An 18361-nucleotide genomic window follows, 5' to 3' on the forward strand; every position below is an offset into this window, starting at 1 on the left:
ACACACACACACACACACACACACACACACACACACACACACACACACCCTATGAACTGCAGGGTTGGAAAACTCCCTTCCTCAATACGACAGCATGTAGATGATGTAAGAACAAGTTTTTGTACCTTTTTTTAACCACTAACTAGATGAAGTGTATGTTTCCTATCACCCTTGGTGTATTCAACAATTTGAACAACAGATTTTTCTCAACTCCCCCACCCCCCACACCTACCCACTTTTTTCCTGTTCTACCGCTTGTAAAACATTATCTTGCCCCTCACCTTTGCTAGCATCCCTCCACCCTGCAGCCCAGGGGTCGGCAACTGCAGCCCCCCAGCCGTGTGCGGCTCTTCCCATACACACACGTGGCTCCCAAGTAAAACCGGAAAGTCTTCGAGGCGATTCTTCAGATAAGGGTGACTTCATTTGTTTGTAAGCATCTATTTATGGATTCCGTGTGTCGTGAGCTCTTATCTCTTATCTCTACCTGTGCATATGCTCCGGCCTAGCCCGCAGTGAAAGGCAGGACTTGGGTCATGATAGTGGCGGGTGAGGACGCCTCAAGGAACCAGAGGAATAGTGTGAGGTCCCAGGAGCGGGAGTGGGAGTAGTGATACCAGGAGGGTAGGGGGAAGGTGGGGAGCGCAGGGAAGGAAGGGGGACCTGATCACAATGATTGACACATAACTGCCCCCACACCCAGGGGGCTGAACAATAGAAACCATGGGGGAAGAGAGACAGTGGTCAGTGTCAGATATGAAAATAAAACTAATTTATAATTTACCAAGGGGTCACAAGGGGGGGGGAGGGGGGGGAGAGGAGCTGATACCAAGGGTTCAAATAGAAAGTAACTGCTTAGAAAATGATGATGGCAACATATGTACACATTTGCTTGATACATTTGATGTATGGATTATTTATTATATGAGCTGTAAGAGCCTCAATAAAATGATCTTTTAATTTAAAAAGAATCTATTTATGGTTCTCAACCAATTATTAAATTGTTGTGAGGGACGGCATTGGCTCTTCCATCTCCAAAGGCAGTCGGGCCCTGGCCTAGCCTGTGGCTTCTCCCTCCCTCCCTCCCCCGTCCCCGGCAACCACCAACGTCCGTCATTCGGGTGCGGACAACCGTCACCTAGGTTCTTCCTTTGGCACCCATGCTGTCACGCACCGTCTGCCCTCTGGGATCGGCTGACTTCACTCCGCTTAAAGTCCTCCGCATCTGCCTGCATCTGCCTGTATCGTGGGGTGTTTCCGTGTCCCCTCGCCCTTCTTTAGCGATGCGAGAGTGTGTGCCACCGTTACCCATCCTCCACCGACGGGCGTTAGACTGCTTCCACATTCTCACTGTGGACCACGGCTGCGCTTCTCTCTGCCGGAGGACGGCTCTCCTTTCTTTCGGGGTGTTCGCCTAGGAAGGAGGTTGCGGGGCCTCTGCTGTTCCGGCTTGGAGCAAGTCTTCCTTAAACCAAACAGGTCACCCACCAGCAAGTCTGCTTTGACTCCTGTAAGGACACCCTGTAAGATGGAGCGGAGAACAGCCCCACGGGCTGTCCCAGGCTGGGAGACTTTACAAAAGCAGGCTGCCTCAGTCTGTCTCCTGCAGAGCAGCCAGGGAGTTTGAACCGTCGACTTTTCGTTTAGCATCTGAGTGCGTACCCACCAGGCTGCCGGGGCTCCTTGCCTTTTATGTCTCTCACCTTCTGTGGCATGCCTGTCAGTTTCGTGACGGGGAGAACAGAGGTGCGCAGTGCGGAGTCTTTGTGTAAGGACCAGGGATGGTGACAGGGAAGACAGAGGTGCGCAGTGCGGAGTCTTTGTGTAAGGACCAGGGATGGCTCCGGGTCACATGCTGTGGGCGCAAGTGAGGAGAGAAGCCTTCATGTCTTTCGGATGACAATGAGCACAGAGCCCATTTTCTGCCCTCTGATTCTTCCGTGTCCAGCCTGCCCTGGCCTCTGCAGGTCCACAGCCGCTAATGACCTTCTGAGCAGAACTCATGTCTCGGGCGGTCTGTTATTTGTTTTCCAGCCCATTTTATTAGGAGCCAATCCAGACCTCATACCATTCCACTGTTCAGTCTCATCAAGCAGTATTGTAGGTCGCTACCCACATCAGTGTCAAAACATTTTCTTCCTTCTAGAACTCTCTGACATCAGCTCCCCCACCATAACCCACAGGAACCCCTATTCTAGTGTTAATCTCTGTAGGTCCATCTATCCTGGGTTTCATATACCAAAAAAACACCTTAGAGAAACACAAAACAGATTCAAGGTTACCTAGACTGACAAAATACAACAGAGATAAATCCCAATATGGGAAAAAAAACAGAGAATGTGAAATTATGAAAACGCAGATCCAGCCCAGAGTGTATCAGAGGGGAGAAGGTTTTCACCGTTTAAGTCAGGTCTGTATTTTAATCCCCTACAGCCGCCTCTCCGAGACTCTGTCTGGTCACCAGGTATTCCCATCCCTCAATTATGGTTAGAGGGAAATCACCAGAGGCTGATTCCCCGTAGATCCTGCAGCTTCCACCGTCAGCCAGTCTCCTTCACAGCAGAATCTCTCATGATACTAGTCCCTCCTTCAGACTTGGATGAGATAATTTACAATCCTTGGATCACAGATGTTGGTGTGCTTCTTCCAAGTTCGTTTAGTTGATGTCTCACTTAGATGGCTGCTTATTTGGAAACAAGCTTTTTTTTTTTAATTGTAACCAACAGTGTTTTTTCTTTTGTTTGTTTGTTTTATTTTGTTTATTTAAATAATCATTTTATTAGGGGCTCATACAACTGATCACTATCTGTACATACGTCATTTGTGTCCAGCAATTTAGTACATATGTTGATGTCATCATTCTTACGACACCCACTTTCCACTTGAGCCCCTGGTGTCAGCTCATTTTCCCCCTCCCTCCCTCCCTCCTCCCCCCTCCCCCCAAACCCCCGATAATTTATAATTTATTATTATTTTATCATATCTTACCCCATCCCACGTCTCCCTCACCCACTTCTCCGCTGTCCGTCCCCCAGGGAGGAGGCCACGTGTAGACCTTGTCCTCTGTTCCCCCTTTCTCCCTCTCCTTCCCTCCACCCTCCCGCCTTCACCACTCTCTCCACTGGTCCTGGGGGCTTCATCTGTCCTGGGTTCACTGTATTTCCAGTTCCTATCTGTGTCAGTGCACCTCCTCCAGTCCAGCCGGATATGTAAGGTAGAATTGGGATCATGGTAGTGGGGTGGAGGAAGCATTTAAGAATCAGAGGAAAATTGCATATTTCATCATTACTACACTGCACTCCGATTTGCTCCTCTCCTCCCTGCAGCCCTTCTGCAAGGGGATGTCCAATTTCCCCCAGATGGGCCCTGGGTCCCCACTCTGCACTCCTCATTCACAATGTTATGATTTTTTTTTTCGGTCTTTGATGCCTGATACCTGACCCCTTCACCGCCTTGTCATCTTACAGGCTGGTGTGCTTCTTCCATGTGGACTTTGTTGTTTCTCAGTTAGATGGCCCCTTGTTTATCTTCCAGCATGTGGGACCCCAGATTCTGTGTAATTTGACAGCTTGGCACCATCAGCTTTCTTCACCGCATTTGCTTATGGAACCGCTTTGTCTTCAGCATTCATGTCGCGGTAGGCTGGTGTGCTCCTTCCTTGTGGGTTTTGTTGTTTCTTAGCTAGATGGCCATCTGTTTGTCTTCAAGCCTGTAAGACCCCGGATGCTGTATCATTTGATAGTCGGGCACCATCTGCTTTCTTCCCCACTTTTGCTAATGCACCCCCTATGTCCTCAGCGATCAAGTAGGGGTAGGCTGGTGTGCTTCTTCTGTGTGGGTTTTGTTGTCTCTCAGCTAGATGGTGCTTGTTTATCTTCAGGTCTTTAAGGCTTCAGGTGCTATATCTTTTGGTAGCTGGGCACCATCAGCTTTCCTCACTACACCCACTTGTGCACCCATTGTCTTCAGTGACTTCAGGTGTTATATCTTTTGGTAGCCAAGCATCATCCACTTTCTTCACTACATTTTCTTGTGCACCCATTGTCTTCAGCAATCATGTCAGGTAGGTGAGCACTGGAGACAAACAGCAGGAATTGCGCCCACCATGAGCTCATCACGCCGAACGCCAGCCCCTGGGGGCATGCATCAGAGCAGCAGAGGGAGCAGAGCAGTGAGGTCCTCAGGGAGAGAGGCGATGCTGGGGCATGGCAACCCATCAGACTTGACTGGAAAGCACACGTGATAGAAAACAAACAGACCCTGAACTATTCATACGGTGATATATATATGCATATGTGTGTATTGTTGTTGTAGACATTGTGTTACTTTCTGTTGTTGCCCTGTTGCACTCAGTCTGGTGATGGTACATAGCATGTCTACCTGGAAGGGATAGGCGGAATAACCAAGCCAGAAGAGAGAACAACGGGATGACAGATCAGGGGAACATGGGGGGAGCGGAGGGGGGAAAGAAGGAGGAGGGTGTTAACAAGCACAGGCACAAGGGAACAGCAAGTGATCCAAAATCAATGTCAAGGAGGGTGCGGGAGGCCTTGCAGGGCTGGATCAAGGGCATTGGAACCGGGAGGAATGCCTAAAACCCAAATGAAGGCAGAACATGATTGTGGGGCAAGAGGAAAGTACAAACGAAACAGAGGAAAGAACTAGGAGGCAAAGGTACCCATAGAGATGTAAATACAGGCATATAAAGATGTAAATATATTTATATATGATGAGGGGGAAATAGATCAATGTACATATATTTATAGATGGAGTATTAAAACAGATGAACAGTGGGCCCCTACGCAAGTACTCCCCCAACACAAGAAACAAGCCTTTAAGACCCCAGATGCTATTCTAATCTGATAGGCAGGCTCCAGCTAACGTCTTCATCACACTTTGCTATAACACCTGTATTTTCTGTGCTTCCTTCATGATGGTGAGTATCAAGCAGGACCATGTGGGGCTGTCTTTTAGATGAATGCGCTGATGTTTTAACATGAGCAAGCACACGAGAAGTGTGAGAGGGAGCGGGTAGGGAGAACAAAGCAAAAACAGTTCCGAGTTAGTGGACTCTGATGCACAGTGACCCTATGACACTTTGAGTGTTGCAGTAGAACTTTACTCTGTGGAGTTGATGGTGGCTGGTGGCATAAATGGGCTACACACTGAACTGCTAACCACAAGGTCTGCAGTTTGAACCCACCAGCCACTCAGAGGGAGAAAGATGAGGCTGTCTGCTCCTATAAAGAGTGACCCTCTTGGAAACCCACAGAGGCCAGTTCTACCCTATGGGTCAGAACAAACTCAATGGCACTGAGTTTGGGTTTTTTCCGATCTTGCTGAAGTAGATCTCCAGGCCCTTCTTCTGAGCAACCTCAGACAGACTGGCGCGAAGGGGAGCTTTGCCCCCAGTACTGGGGCCTCTCTTGGCTCCTTGAACACAAATGTTCTCTGCTGTGAAACCAAATTAGAGAAAGGGGAAGGCAGGCAGGGTACATACACCTTTCGGCCCTGCAGTTGTTTGGGACAAAGGGAGGCTTGTAAAGTCTCCTCTGATCCCACCATGGGGAGCAGTCCTGAGTGGCAAAGAGACACAACTTGCTCTTTCTTTCGCTGCCACTTAATTGGTTTGCTTTCTGTCTATTTAGCTGGAACGCACGGGGGGCGGGGGGGCGTGGGAGGCAGGGAGATGGCATTAGGGATGGGGGCCCCCAGGAAGGAGAGAGTTTAGAGACTGGAGTTTATGACCTTGGAGTGCGCATGTTGCCACCAGATAACATTTCTCAGGTCACTAAAGGGCAGTTGGTGTGACTTCTTGCTCCCAGGCCCCAGGGGGCCTGAGTTATCTGGCTCTGCCAGGAGGCCTGAAGATCTCGGGGAGTGACCGAGGTGGACAGGGCAGCTGCCCAAACGTGATCACTGTGAGGGCAGGTGGCTGTGGCCAGTGGCTGTGAGTCAGAGTGGAGATGCTTATCTAGGCTTAATGTAAGCAGATGCCCCCAAGGATGAGTCAGGCCTGTGCCCCGAGCCTGCTCTCAGAGGCTCCCCCACACAAGCAGAAGCCACCTCTCGCTTCACCCTGAGAGACGGGAAATAAACCACAGCCCCCTGCCCCTCCCTCGCTTTTCTCCCCCTTCCCACCCAAGTGTCAGTTACTAATCTCTCGGGCAGAGGTGCAGACGCCTGCGGGCCAAGGGACCCTTGAGAGGAGGTGAGTGGAGGCTAAGGGGCTGGTGCCAGTGAGAATCCCCCACGAAGGCGGCCACGTGGAGGAGCGCGTGCCCTGTTGTGGCATGAGCCGAGCTGCACTCCCAGGGTAAGCCCCAACCCCTGCTCCTTCCTGCAGGAGTCAGTGCCCCTGGCCAGCCGCTGGGGCAGGACGCGCCCGATGAGATCCTGTCGTGCTGACCATCACCAGAGACATGGTCAGCTTTTCTAAAAGGAAGCAAAATCTTTGGGGTTGACACTTTACTGGGCTTCCTTCAGTGGGGTGGTCTGTTTACCCCATTTCACCAGGATTTGTCTGACCTATCAGACACGGGAGTCTCGTAAAACACCTGTTTTACACTGCGCTAGGTTTGGGCTGCAAGGTCGGCAGTCCAAACCCACAGGAGAAAGATGAGGCTGTCGCTCCCGTAAAGATTTGCTGCCCCGGGAACCCTAGGCAGGGTCGCTGTGAGTCAGAACCAACTGGATGGCCATGGGGTTGGGTCTGGGCTGGCCATGACCCTTGACCCTTGGCTTGGATGACTCAGAGCTGAAGAAGCTTCCTGAGCTGAGGTGGGTGTGTCACCAAGGTCTTTACTGTAAGCAGGCGTCCTTAACACAGCCTCCCGGTTGGCCGAATTAGACCGGTCAGCATAGAGATAATTCCAGGTGCTCCGCTGGGCTTTCAGTGGCCGGTAGCCAGGCCTTCCTTGCAAGGTCCCTCTAGGTGGACTCCAGCCTCTCAGGGAGCAGCTGACTCATTCAAGCTTTGCTGCCTGCAGGGACTCCCTCCTAAGTCCCCCTAAAAGGTCACCTAGGCAAAGGATGGCAGGTATCTGTCTGCAAGCCCCTCCTTGATGAACAGAAAGAATCAGAAACAGGGAAGCCAGCCGCCCTGAGGCTCGAGGCCCAGGGAGCATCAGTGACAGCCCCGGCGATTCCCAGTGGCTGACTTGCCTGCTGGAACACGTGACTCACGGCCCGTGGCCCAAGGATCCGTCCTCACATGCCGCATCTCCTCACTTTGTCTGTGCGTGGATGCACAGTGCTAAGGGGGCCATCACGAGCTTCTTCCCAAGGCTAAGAGTAAACGGAGCATCCTTCATGGTGGGGCAGGGTGGGGTGGGATGGGAAGAGGGAACGCAGTGCATCTCTTATCATGAAAAATTGGGATATTTTAATTCCCTGTGCTCTCTGTCCCTCCCCTCCCCTCCACACTACTTGACAACCCTTGTGGGTGTTCTCCCTGTGCTTGTCCTGGGACAGCTTCTCTGGACAGCCACAGCGTCCTAGTAGTTTCTCCCATGCGTGCCCTGAAGCATGTGGCTGGCCCCGTGGGAAATGTGCTATTGCGCTTGACAAGGAGCCTGGGGCCATTGTGGTTTCACATTGGGCTTTGATCCTCAAGGTTGGCAGTTTGAAACCACCAGCCTACTCCCTAGGAGAAAGATGGAGCTTTATACTCTCGTAAAGAGTGACAGTCTTGGGAGCCCACACAGGCAGCTCAGCCCTGTCCCAGAGCGTCACTCTGAGTCAGATTGGACTCGATGGTGATGAGTTTGGATTTTTTGGGTTGTGCTTCACAGGAGGTTCGGGAAAAGAGGAGGGCAAGCCCCTCGGTTAGATGAGCTGACACTTTGGCTGCAACAATGGACTCAAATGTGACCATCGTCGGGGCTGCGGTAGAACCGGGCAGTGTTCCAGTCTGCTGTGCAGAGGGTCTCCATGAATGAGAACTGACCCAGGGCACCAAGCAGCAGCACTAGAAGTGGAAGGAAGGAGTCCTCATGGAGCTGTGGGTTAGGCATCGGGCTGCTAACTGCAAGGTCAGAGGTTCAAATGCACCAGCCACGCTAAGGGAGAAAGATGAGGCTGTCTGACTTACAAAACCCAAACCCAATCCACTGTCACTGAGCTGATTCTGACTCAGGGCAAACCTATTTAGGGTTCCCAGATCTATACATCTTTAGGGGAGCAAAGTCCCCGGCCTCGTCTGCATGTGAAAGCTGGGCATTGAATAAGGAAGGCCAGAGTAGACCAGATGCATCTGGATTGTGGTGCTGGAGAGGCACATTGAAAGTATCACGAACTGCTGAAAGAACAATTTCATTTGTTTTGGAAGAAGTGCTTCTTAGAGGCCAGGATGGCAAGATTTCGTCTTACCTACCTCAGACATGTGGTCAGGAGAGACCAGCCCTGGAGAGGGACGTCATGCGTGGTGAAGCAGAGGGGCAGCAGAGAAGAAGGCGGCCCTCCACACGATGGACTGACACCGTGGCCGCAACACTGCGCTGAAGCACAGGAACGTGGTGGGGATGGCCAGCACCGGGCAGCGCCTCCTTCTGTTGTGCACAAGGTCACTCGCTGTGGGTCGGAGCTGACTCGATGTCACCTAACAACAACAACAACAACAACAAGCCAAGAGGCCCACTAGATTTCAAAGACTCGGTTTAACAGAAGAGGTGTATAAAGTAGCCCTTTTACAATTGTTACAGCGATGGCACATTGACATGAGACTGTGTTGGCTATATCGGATTAAATGCGATATTAATATTAGTTTCAGCTGTTCTTCTTATGCTTTTGATGTGGCTCCAGAAACGTTTGACATCACTCCCAGGGCCCGCGTTCTGTAAGTCCTTCAGCCCTGGTCTCATATGGAGGCAGACAGAGGCTGCGGCAGGTCAGCGACGGAGGCCAGTCTGGCAATGTACTCCTCGTATCCAAAATGGATTTTTAAAGCGAGGACCGCAGACCCTTGAACAATGCCGGGAAATCCATGTACAATTTGTTGGCCCTTATCCTAGGACCACTTACACTCCAGTTTTCATTCTTATTGCAAAGCCAAACTCACTGCCATCGAGTCAATGCTGACGCATAGCCACCCCCTGTGGGTTTCCGAGCCTGTACTTGTTGATGGGAGTAGAAAGCCCAGTCTTCCTCCCACGGAGCTGCTGGTGGTTTTGAACTGCCAACCATGCAGATCCCAGCCCAACTCTTAACCACTGCACCGCCAGGGCACCTGATGACAACAGCAACAACATAGCATGCAATTAAGTATTATATATCAGATTTTGTGTGCGCATATAAGAATCACCTGTAAATTCTCAGCAGGGGTCAAACCTGTTCTGAAGTCCTGCTCCCCAGATGTCTATGAAATTGTCCCCATCACCATGAGGGTTTTCTCTGTCATTCTGATTGATTGACCATTGACTACAAAGCCACCAGAGGCAAAGGACTCTGGCTGGTCAGAGGTGGCCCAATTAGATTCATATCCTGGGCCCATCCTAAAACTCGCCCTGCCCTGAGTGCACTCGGGGTCCATCCGGGTGTTCAGAGAAAGCAGCCAGCCAGCGCCTTGCTGTGATGGAGAACATTAGGATGCCCGAGGGTGTGTGGGACAAATTGGGCTCAAATTGCCATATGGCTTGGATTTCCCGTTTCTCCTGGCATAATATAATCATTTCTAGAGTCTAGTGCCTTGCTCCAGATTGTAAGTGATAAGGTCACGAGGATTAGAGACCAGTTAAAAATTATAGAAGACATATGCTGTGCGTTTCACTAATGAATGGCCAGATTCAAGCACGCTCGCTAATTAATAGCGGTATGTGAATGGGCCTGCTAATGAATGGCCACATTGAAAGTGGTGTTGAATTTGATACCCTGTGACCGGAGCGCCCATTCTGGAAGATGCCACCAGCTCCACCAGGTCTGGGAAATGCCTGTTTGGCAGCAAACTGTGGCAAGATGGGGGATGGAGTGCTTCGTGGGACCCTCGAGATGGACCTGCCAGGAACGTAGGTTTAGATGAACGTTAACGATGTGGGTGTGGTAGCCAGACTCTCCCAGCAATTCTGAGCCGGAGGCCTCTGTCCGGGAAAGGAGGAATGTGGGAGGTGGGTGTTGGCAGGGGGCAGGAGGAGAGGAAGATTTTCAGCAGAAAGAAAGTAGGGCAGGAAGTGGGGGGCTGGGGAGAGAGGGACCCACCCTAAGGCGGCAGGCCTTCCACAGCTCCTCCGTGGCAGGTACCTTCTGCTCACTGATGTAAGAGCCCAGGACACAGGCCTGTGGACCGAAGCTGCCACCCTCCTGGTCCCTGTCCCCTCTCTCCCGCCTGGATCTCCACTGGGTTGACTGTCAGCCTTTAAAGCCATGCTAGCAAAAGTCAAGGAGCTGGAGCTGCAGAGGTTAAATCCCTCAGCCACCAGCCCAGAGGTCAGCGGTTCTAATCCACCGGCTATACCGGAGAAGGAAGATGGGGCAGCATATATGCACAGGGATCAGAGTCCAGACACTCCCTTGGGGCAGTTCTCTTCGTCCTGTGGGGTTGCTGGGTGAGGCGGGGGTGGAGGGTTGGGGTGAGAGGCGGGAGTCACCTCAACAGCACCCCCCAACAAGGTAAAATTCACCTCAAGCCCTGTCCATCACTGAGGCCAGTGCCAGCTAGGAGACCGGGGCTCCAGACATACCTGCTGCCCCTCTTGGAGCCAGCGCAGGCAGAACTAAGACAGGGAGGTGGGCCCCTCTGGCGCCTGGCCCAGCCATGCCAGCAAGACTCTGAGGGGACACAGGGCCTGGCCTCAGTCGGGGACAGGTCTCCGTGATCATCTGAGGACAGAAGCTGTAAGGAAGGCTAACGCAGAATGCTATGGTTACTTTGAGATTCATCTTTGAATGCCATCTCAGACACTGGCTCCCTGATGCCACCGCTTGCTCCCTGCAAACATGCACACTGATGAAGAGGAGGGGCCATGAGAGAGAGGAAGATCTTCCACGAGATGGGTGGACACCATGGCTGCCACCGTGGGCTGGACCATAGGAACAGCTGGGAGGATGACCCGGGCCTGGGGTGTTTCGTTCTGGTGTGTGTACGATCGCTGTGGATCAGAAGCCACTCAATGGTACCCAACAACAGCAGCAGTGGCACAGCATTTGCCAAGTGTGGGCAGGCCGCCCCCCACCTGCCGCTAGCAGTGTGCTACCCACATCTGCTCCAGCATCCGGGCAGAGTTCCCAGGAAGCAAGGTGTGTTAGTCTGGGTAGATGACAGAAACAAATTCAGGGAGACACATATGTATATAAGAAGGAGCTTTATATAAAGAGTACCAAAATTGTACATTAAGAAAACATCCCAGCCCAGTCCAGATCAAGTCTATAAGCCCAATATTAGCCCATATGCCCCATACCAGTCTATAAATTCAGACTCACACAACACATGCAATGAGGCCAAATGCAGGAAGATCACAGGCCAGTGGGTGGAAAGTCTTGTGGATCCAGTGGTGGTGGAAGCATCTCACTTCTGTTGTGAGTCTCCATGTGGCTCCCCCAGTTCCAGGGCTCTGGCTCCATCAGCGTGGCTCCGTGTGGCTTGTCCACAGGAATGTCTCCCAGGGAGAGTGTGTGTCCTGCCTCCAGGGAGGAAGACAGGAGTTCCCAGAATCCTCAGAAGAGGGACATGCCCACACATAGGCCTCATTGGCTATGACCTGATTGACAGACAAGACTCCATCACTTCCCTCAAGGAGATTATGTAACTGTCACACAAGGTAAGCACAGCTTATGTGTGCTTACTTACTAATCTGTAATGAAGAGATGTGGTGAGCAACATGTGACACTGCCCACTACCGATGAGCCTGGAAGCAAAAGGAAGCCTCTGCTTACCCCTGCTTCCTGCTCGCTCTGTTTCTATCACACCCCAAACCAGACCCACTGCCTTCTACTCCGTGCCAACCTACAGAGACCTGTTAGAGGGTTTCCTAGCCTGGATCTCATTTGGGAAACAGAGAGACTACTTGTTTGCCCACAGGTCAGCTGGTAGGTTTGAACCTCTGACCTTGTGATTGGCAGCCCAGTGCTGACCCAACAAGCCACCAGGACACCTGAAACAGGCCCCCAGGTGAGTCGAACACCTTTTTTTTTAAGTTTTCATTATTACTGTGCATGATGAGCAGCATCTTTATCAATCCTTGCACGGAGCACGTGAACATTTGAAAATGATGACATAGCAATGTACACGCCGGCACCCCGACAACGTACCTCATCATCTTCTTCGGAGGGAAGGGTGTGGCGGTATGTAACTATGTGGGATGGTGGGTGTGGTTCTTCGGCATGTTGAGTCAGTCCCAAACATGGCGACCCTGTGCACCCACCCCAGGACGAAACACCGCCGGGCCTGCACCACCCTCACTGCTGTCCTGTGCTTGAGACACTGTGTCCATCCAGCTCACAGGGGAATCCCTCTTTTCCCTACATTCCCCCCCCTTCACCAAGCATGTTGTTGTTCCCCACCGGCTGTCTCTCCTGACAACACGTCCCAAGTGCGTGAGACCAAGTGTCACCATCCTTGCGTCTCAGGAGCATCCTGGTTGTACTGCTTCCCAGACACATCTGTTTGTCCTTTGGGCAGTCCGTGGTGCTTTCCCTAGTCTTCTCCGGCTCCGTCATTCAAGTGCACCCCCTTCTTCCTTCTTCAGTGTCCAACTTTCCCATGGATCTGACATGCTGGGTATAGAGTTTAGAGAACCAGGAGAGGGGTGCTCCAGAGCTCCGCCCAGTTCCCAGTTGAGCTGTTTTTAGCCATTTGGCACGTGCATGGGAAAGGTGTTCCTCATCTCTTTGCACTTGGAGCAGGGTGCCCTTTAAAAGTGCCTCCCCGCCACGCGGTGCCGGGATTTAAAGCTCCTGTGTCCTTGAGAGGAAATAACCCCACTTGCTTCCTTTCCAAATTGTGCCCCAGTGCATTCCGTCCTGTTGGCCCTGTCTTGTCAGAGTTTTGCCTAGATGGGTGGCTGGTCACCCCACAGGGAGCCTGGCTCCTTGCTTTGAAGGTTTGTAAACACAGAGCAGGCTGACTCCTGCATGTCCATGCTGCCATCTGCTGGACGGCCGTGGACGTGAGGGAAAGGTGCTTCATCCATCCTTCCCCGGGAAGGATAGGTGTGTACTCCTTCCTTGTGGCTCCCTCCAAGGGATCCTCGCCTTCGAAAGAAAAATAAGTAAGACGTGGTGAGGTAAAGCCGAAGCTGCCAGGTCAGAGCGCAGCCGCCAGTGGTGACTCTACTGGGAGGGTCACAATCTTGTTGTTAGGCTCGTTCCTAGAAGGGACTGACGGCTCTCGACTGTGTCCACCAGCCGGCCCTGGAATGTCTGGTTGCGTTGGGAGCTGTTCACCTTGTTTCCTTTGGATGCTTCTGCAGAGCAAGGGCCCCGGCATCTTCCTCCACTCCTGGCCGTGATGGGCACACCTGGGATGATAAGGTCACGCATAAATTTCGTTCCCATGATGCTGGACTGCAGGGTGAACCCAGCAGGCCATCCTGCAGCTGCGTGGCCCCGATTCTCGGGCTGGGTGCCCACAGTTCCAAGACCCCAAAAACACCTTGGAAGTGTTCCATTATCTTCTTTTTTTTTTTTTTTTTTTTTACTAAATCCTCCAAGTCCACTTGAGTTTTGCTTTTCCTCCTTTCTCGGCCACTCAGACCATGATACACAGCCGAGCCGTAAGGAATCTGGGGATCAAAAGGCTGGGAGCCTTCCCTCTGGAGGAGTTTTTGGTTGATTAGTGTCTTCTTTTTACTTTATTTGGGTTTTCAAAGAAGCATATGCCACGTAGTTACACAGCCCATATGAACACATTCCATCAGTAGTCACATCCTGTTACACCGCCCTCCCCCACACCGAAGTGGGTCTCTTGTATTGATTTTCCCTCCCATCCTTCCTTCCTCCCTCTACAATCTCTTATCCCACCCCTCTCCCTACGCCCGCCTGTCCTGGCCTGCTGGTAGTGTCTTTGGGCATGAAGACCCCTCTCCTTTTTCCTTACAATATCGGTGTCATTGAATAGCTACCTTATAAGATTGCCTAGCTGGCTAAGCATGATGTTCTCTAGTTTTGTCCACGTCTTGTGCCCTGCTTAAGAGAGCCGGTGCCGTTTTTTATTGATGTATCTTATTCCCTTCTCTTCTGTGTGCCATGTTTTATCCATTCTTCCATAATTGGTGTTCATAGAGGATAAACTCTATAAATTTATAAGCTTTGTGTAGTTTATAGAGGTTAAAGATAAATGAGTTCCATTGTCTTCTAATTCCATTTTCCATGAACTTTTGGGAGCCCCCACATAGAGAACAAAGCAAGGCCACGCTGTTTCTGTGCAGATGTCGCATTGTGTGGTAGCTCCATAATTTGGTGTCAACTTGTGAAGGGGTGGAGTCTAGCCTGTCAATCAGGTTGCATCTTGATGGCCTCATTGGGAGATGCCACGGAGATAAATAACTGACTGGAGCCAGATATACTCACTCCCTGTGAGATATTACTGACAATGAGCCTGATAGAGCTACGCTGATGCAGCCAGGGCCCTGGAGCTGGAGGAGCCTCTACACCAGCACTGAGATGTCTCTACTGCCACTGGATCCACAAGACGTTCCACTCACTGGCCTGTGATCTTCCTGCATTCAGCATCATTGCATGTGTTGCATGAGTCTGAAGAGGAATTTATAGATTGGTATCTGACATATGGGCTAATATTGGACATATGGACTTCACCTGGACTAGGCTGGATGTTTTTTCAATATTCAATCGCTCTTGTATATAAAGCTCTTTCTTATACACCTATGAGTGTCTATGAATTTGTTTCTTCAGCCTACCCGGGCTAACACATATTGCTAGGAGGTGCTTACCAGGGTGGCATCTCCTAAGAGATTCTCTGTTTGTCCAGAACTCGCTCGTGGCCCTAACTATCCACTCTTCTTAGTATCCTGGGAGATGCAGTAATTAGCACACTCCCTTACCATCACCTGACTTCTGCACAGAACGTTCTTCCTTGTTAAGCACCCCAGCCCAGCGAGAAAAGGATCTCCTATGTTTGCAAGTGGGCCAGAAACTGTGCTGCGTGTTCCTTACCAAACAGCGTGATGGTTTCTTCCCGACCGCCGCCACAGACAAACCAGCAACAACCATAAAAGCAAAGCAGCATCAGGGTCGCACAGATCAATGACCGGGAAGGTCCTCCAAGCCCAGGTCACTCTGACTCCAAAGCCCAAAACGACACATCAATGGTCTAAGTCTAAAGCCCTCCTGCAAGGTGCCACGGATGGCAGCCCGAAATTCTGTGTCTTGTCTTGAGCATCACACGTCCCTGGGTGTCACATCAATGAGAAGAAACAAAATGTGTATGAACTGCAGAACGGAAGCCGCACACCTGTTCTGTACACTTTCGCCCACGTCACAATGAGAAGTATTGAAGGAGAGAAACCCCGAGTGATGCTAAATGGGGCTGATTGTGCTTAGCTGCTCACCAAAAGGTGGGAGGTTCGAGTCCATGCCAAGGGGCCACAGAAGAAAGGCCAGGTGATCTGCTGCCCAGAAATCAGCCCCTGAAAACTGATGGGGCATTGTTCTACCCTGTCATACGTGGGGGCAGAGCCACCCCAATGGCACCTGGCTCTTAGTTATATGTTGTCAAGGTTCAAGATTGTACTTCTCTGCTGAGCAATAACCCAAACCAAGCCCACTGCCGCCAGGTGGTTTCTGACTCACAGCGGCCCTGCGTGTCCCGCCAGGTGGATGCCGAATCACAGCAGCCCTGTGTAGGGTGCAGATACCCTCATCTTTCTCCCTTGGAGCAGTTGGTGGGTTAGAACTGACAACCTTAGGATTTGCAGTCTGACACCTACCTAGCATCGCTACCAGGGCTTGAGAAAAAGATGATTTGAACAGTAAGAATAGTTTGGCTTTTACTTAGTGGAAAAGAAAACCAATGTATCCCATTGAATTTAGCCTGTGTTAAGTAGACTTTTACTAGAGGTTACACGTTTGGCTACAATCCATGTGGTGGGCAATTGGAAACCGCCAGCAACATCCTGGAGGAAAGACTGGGCTTTCTACTCCCATGAGCAGTCACAGTCTCAGAAACCCACAGGGGCTCACTATGAGTCAGCCGTGAGTTTGGTTTGGAGAGAGGTATTTCCCCACTGCCATCGAGACGATTCTGGCAAACAGTGATCCCATAGAACATCTGTCTCTCTCAGAGTGGCTGGCGAATTGGAACCACTGACCTGGAGGTTAACAGTCCTGTGCTTACCCCACTATGCCACCAGAGCTCCCTGTCTTTGGCCTTTGGGACCAGCCAATTACTGTTCCTATCGTGAAGGCAGAAGTGTGGCATGACGCTCCCAGGCCACCAGTGAACATTCTGGTGAGTAAGTTTACCATCAGGTGAAAGGAAGCAGTCACACTCTGGGATGAAGAACTCTCGTCGGGTCATTAAGGTCCACGAGTGCTTTATCTTGCAGGCCCTTGAGGTGAAAAATACCTGGAAAGAGTTTTGAGCTTCAACTGTGCAAATAACCAAGACCGTTCAAATGGCTGGTTTTCCATTTTCCTTTTGGACATGTTGTGGTGCTGGAGGAGAATAGTCGAAGTCCGGCGGACTGAGAAAAGGACAAACTGATCTGTCGTGGACGAAGTACAGCCAGATTGCTCCTTAGAGACAAGAATGGTGAGACTGTGCCTCACAGACTTTGGACGTGTTGTCAGGAGAGACCAGTCCCTGGAGGAGGACTTCGTGCTTGGTGAAGTAGAGAGATCATGGAAGAGAGGAAGGCCCTCGGGGTGATGGGTTGACACAGGGGCTGCAACGATGGCCTCAAGCGGAAGGACAACTGTGAGGAGGGCGCAGGATGGGCAGTGTCCGTTCTGTTGTGCACGCGGTCGCGATGGGTTGGAACCGACTCCATGGTACCTAACAAGAACATCGACTTTTGAAAAAGGCCAAGGACTAGACGGACCTAGCGAAGAACATCTTTTTATAGAAGCTGTACCTGCCAGGCTCCCCTCAGGGAAACAGCCACGGCGTCACCCAGACTCCCTTTGCAGGCTAAGTGCATGTAGTGTATAGGATAAGTATACCCATTCTAAATGGGCTTTTAAAACTTCTTTCTTCAAAGACCTGTAGAAACAGGTGAACAGCCAGAAAAGCACATCGTATGAACATGATCTGATCCCCTGGGCAGGCATTTACTCCTATAGGCTCGGGGTGTACTGGGCGGGAACCTCGGCTTCCATTAAATGAGTACCAGTGTGGAAAGAGCCCTGCTGGTGTAGTGGTAACACTGGGTTGCTAAGTGAAAGGTCAGCAGTTCAAAACCAGCAGCCTCTCTGCAGGAGAAAGATGAGGCTTTCTATATCCTGTAAAGGGTTCCAGTCTCAAAAACTCACAGGGGCAGTTCTACCCTGTCCTGTAAGGCCACTGCTATAAGTGTGCATCCACTGGATGACAGTGAGTGGTGAGGACTGGACTGTGCCCTCCTAGAAGGATGTACGGGAATCTGAACCCTCATCCCTGTGGCTGTGACTTGGTGTAGGGAGACAGAGCTTTCTTTGAAGCCATGTCAGAATAGGTCCTCACCCGGACCCCTTCTGGATACCAAAAACCAAAGGCATCGCCAGCACATTGATTCCAACTCTTGGTGACCCTACAGGATCAAATAGAGCTACCTCCATAGGATTCCCGGGGCCATGCATCTGTACAGAAGCAGACTGGCTCACCCTTGTCCTTCAGAGCAACTGGTGGATTCAGAGTGCTGGTGATCAACCTCACGCTGAACCCAGTGCTCCACCAGGTCCTGACCCCTCTGTGTAGTGTTATGAGAGTCGGGGGAACAGACAAGGAGGGAGTCGTACAGGGTGGCTGTTGGGTAAGGACCTCAGGACCTGAGCGCCGCCATTTTGCTTTCAGCTGGGCAGTGTTAATCCCTGTCAGAGACCAAGAAACAAAGTCTATGTGATGCTCTATGCAAGGGTGGGGAGCGGCAGAGGGGCAGCCGACGAAGCAGGGTCCAGGGGAGGTGCAGAAGGACCTGCATTTTTCTTTCTTTTCTTTTTCTTTTTTTAATCATTTTATTAGGGGCTCATACATCTCTTATCACAATCCATACACACATCAATTGTGGAAAGCACATTTGTCTGAGTGAGCGCCAGCTCTGTATGCTTACAGGCACCCAGACACACATGCGCAGACGCACATGCAGACACACAGAGGCAGAACCACACGCACATACACAGGCACACACATAGACACGGGCAGACACACATATTCACAGACACACATGCAGACATAGGCAGACACACATGCACACGCACATATACACACGCACATATA

At 51.2% G+C, this 18361-nt stretch overlaps 1 protein-coding gene across 4 annotated transcripts in view; it reads left to right on the plus strand.

The window, feature by feature from the left end:
- PRKN (parkin RBR E3 ubiquitin protein ligase) overlaps positions 1-18361 on the plus strand; it is a 1413568-nt gene that overhangs the window by 1368071 nt on the left and 27136 nt on the right. The window lies entirely within an intron of this gene.

Source organism: Echinops telfairi, unplaced genomic scaffold, assembly GCF_000313985.2.
Source record: "Echinops telfairi isolate 266 unplaced genomic scaffold, ASM31398v2 ScPeMD7_3533;HRSCAF=4204_0, whole genome shotgun sequence".
Lineage (NCBI taxonomy): Eukaryota > Metazoa > Chordata > Mammalia > Afrosoricida > Tenrecidae > Echinops > Echinops telfairi.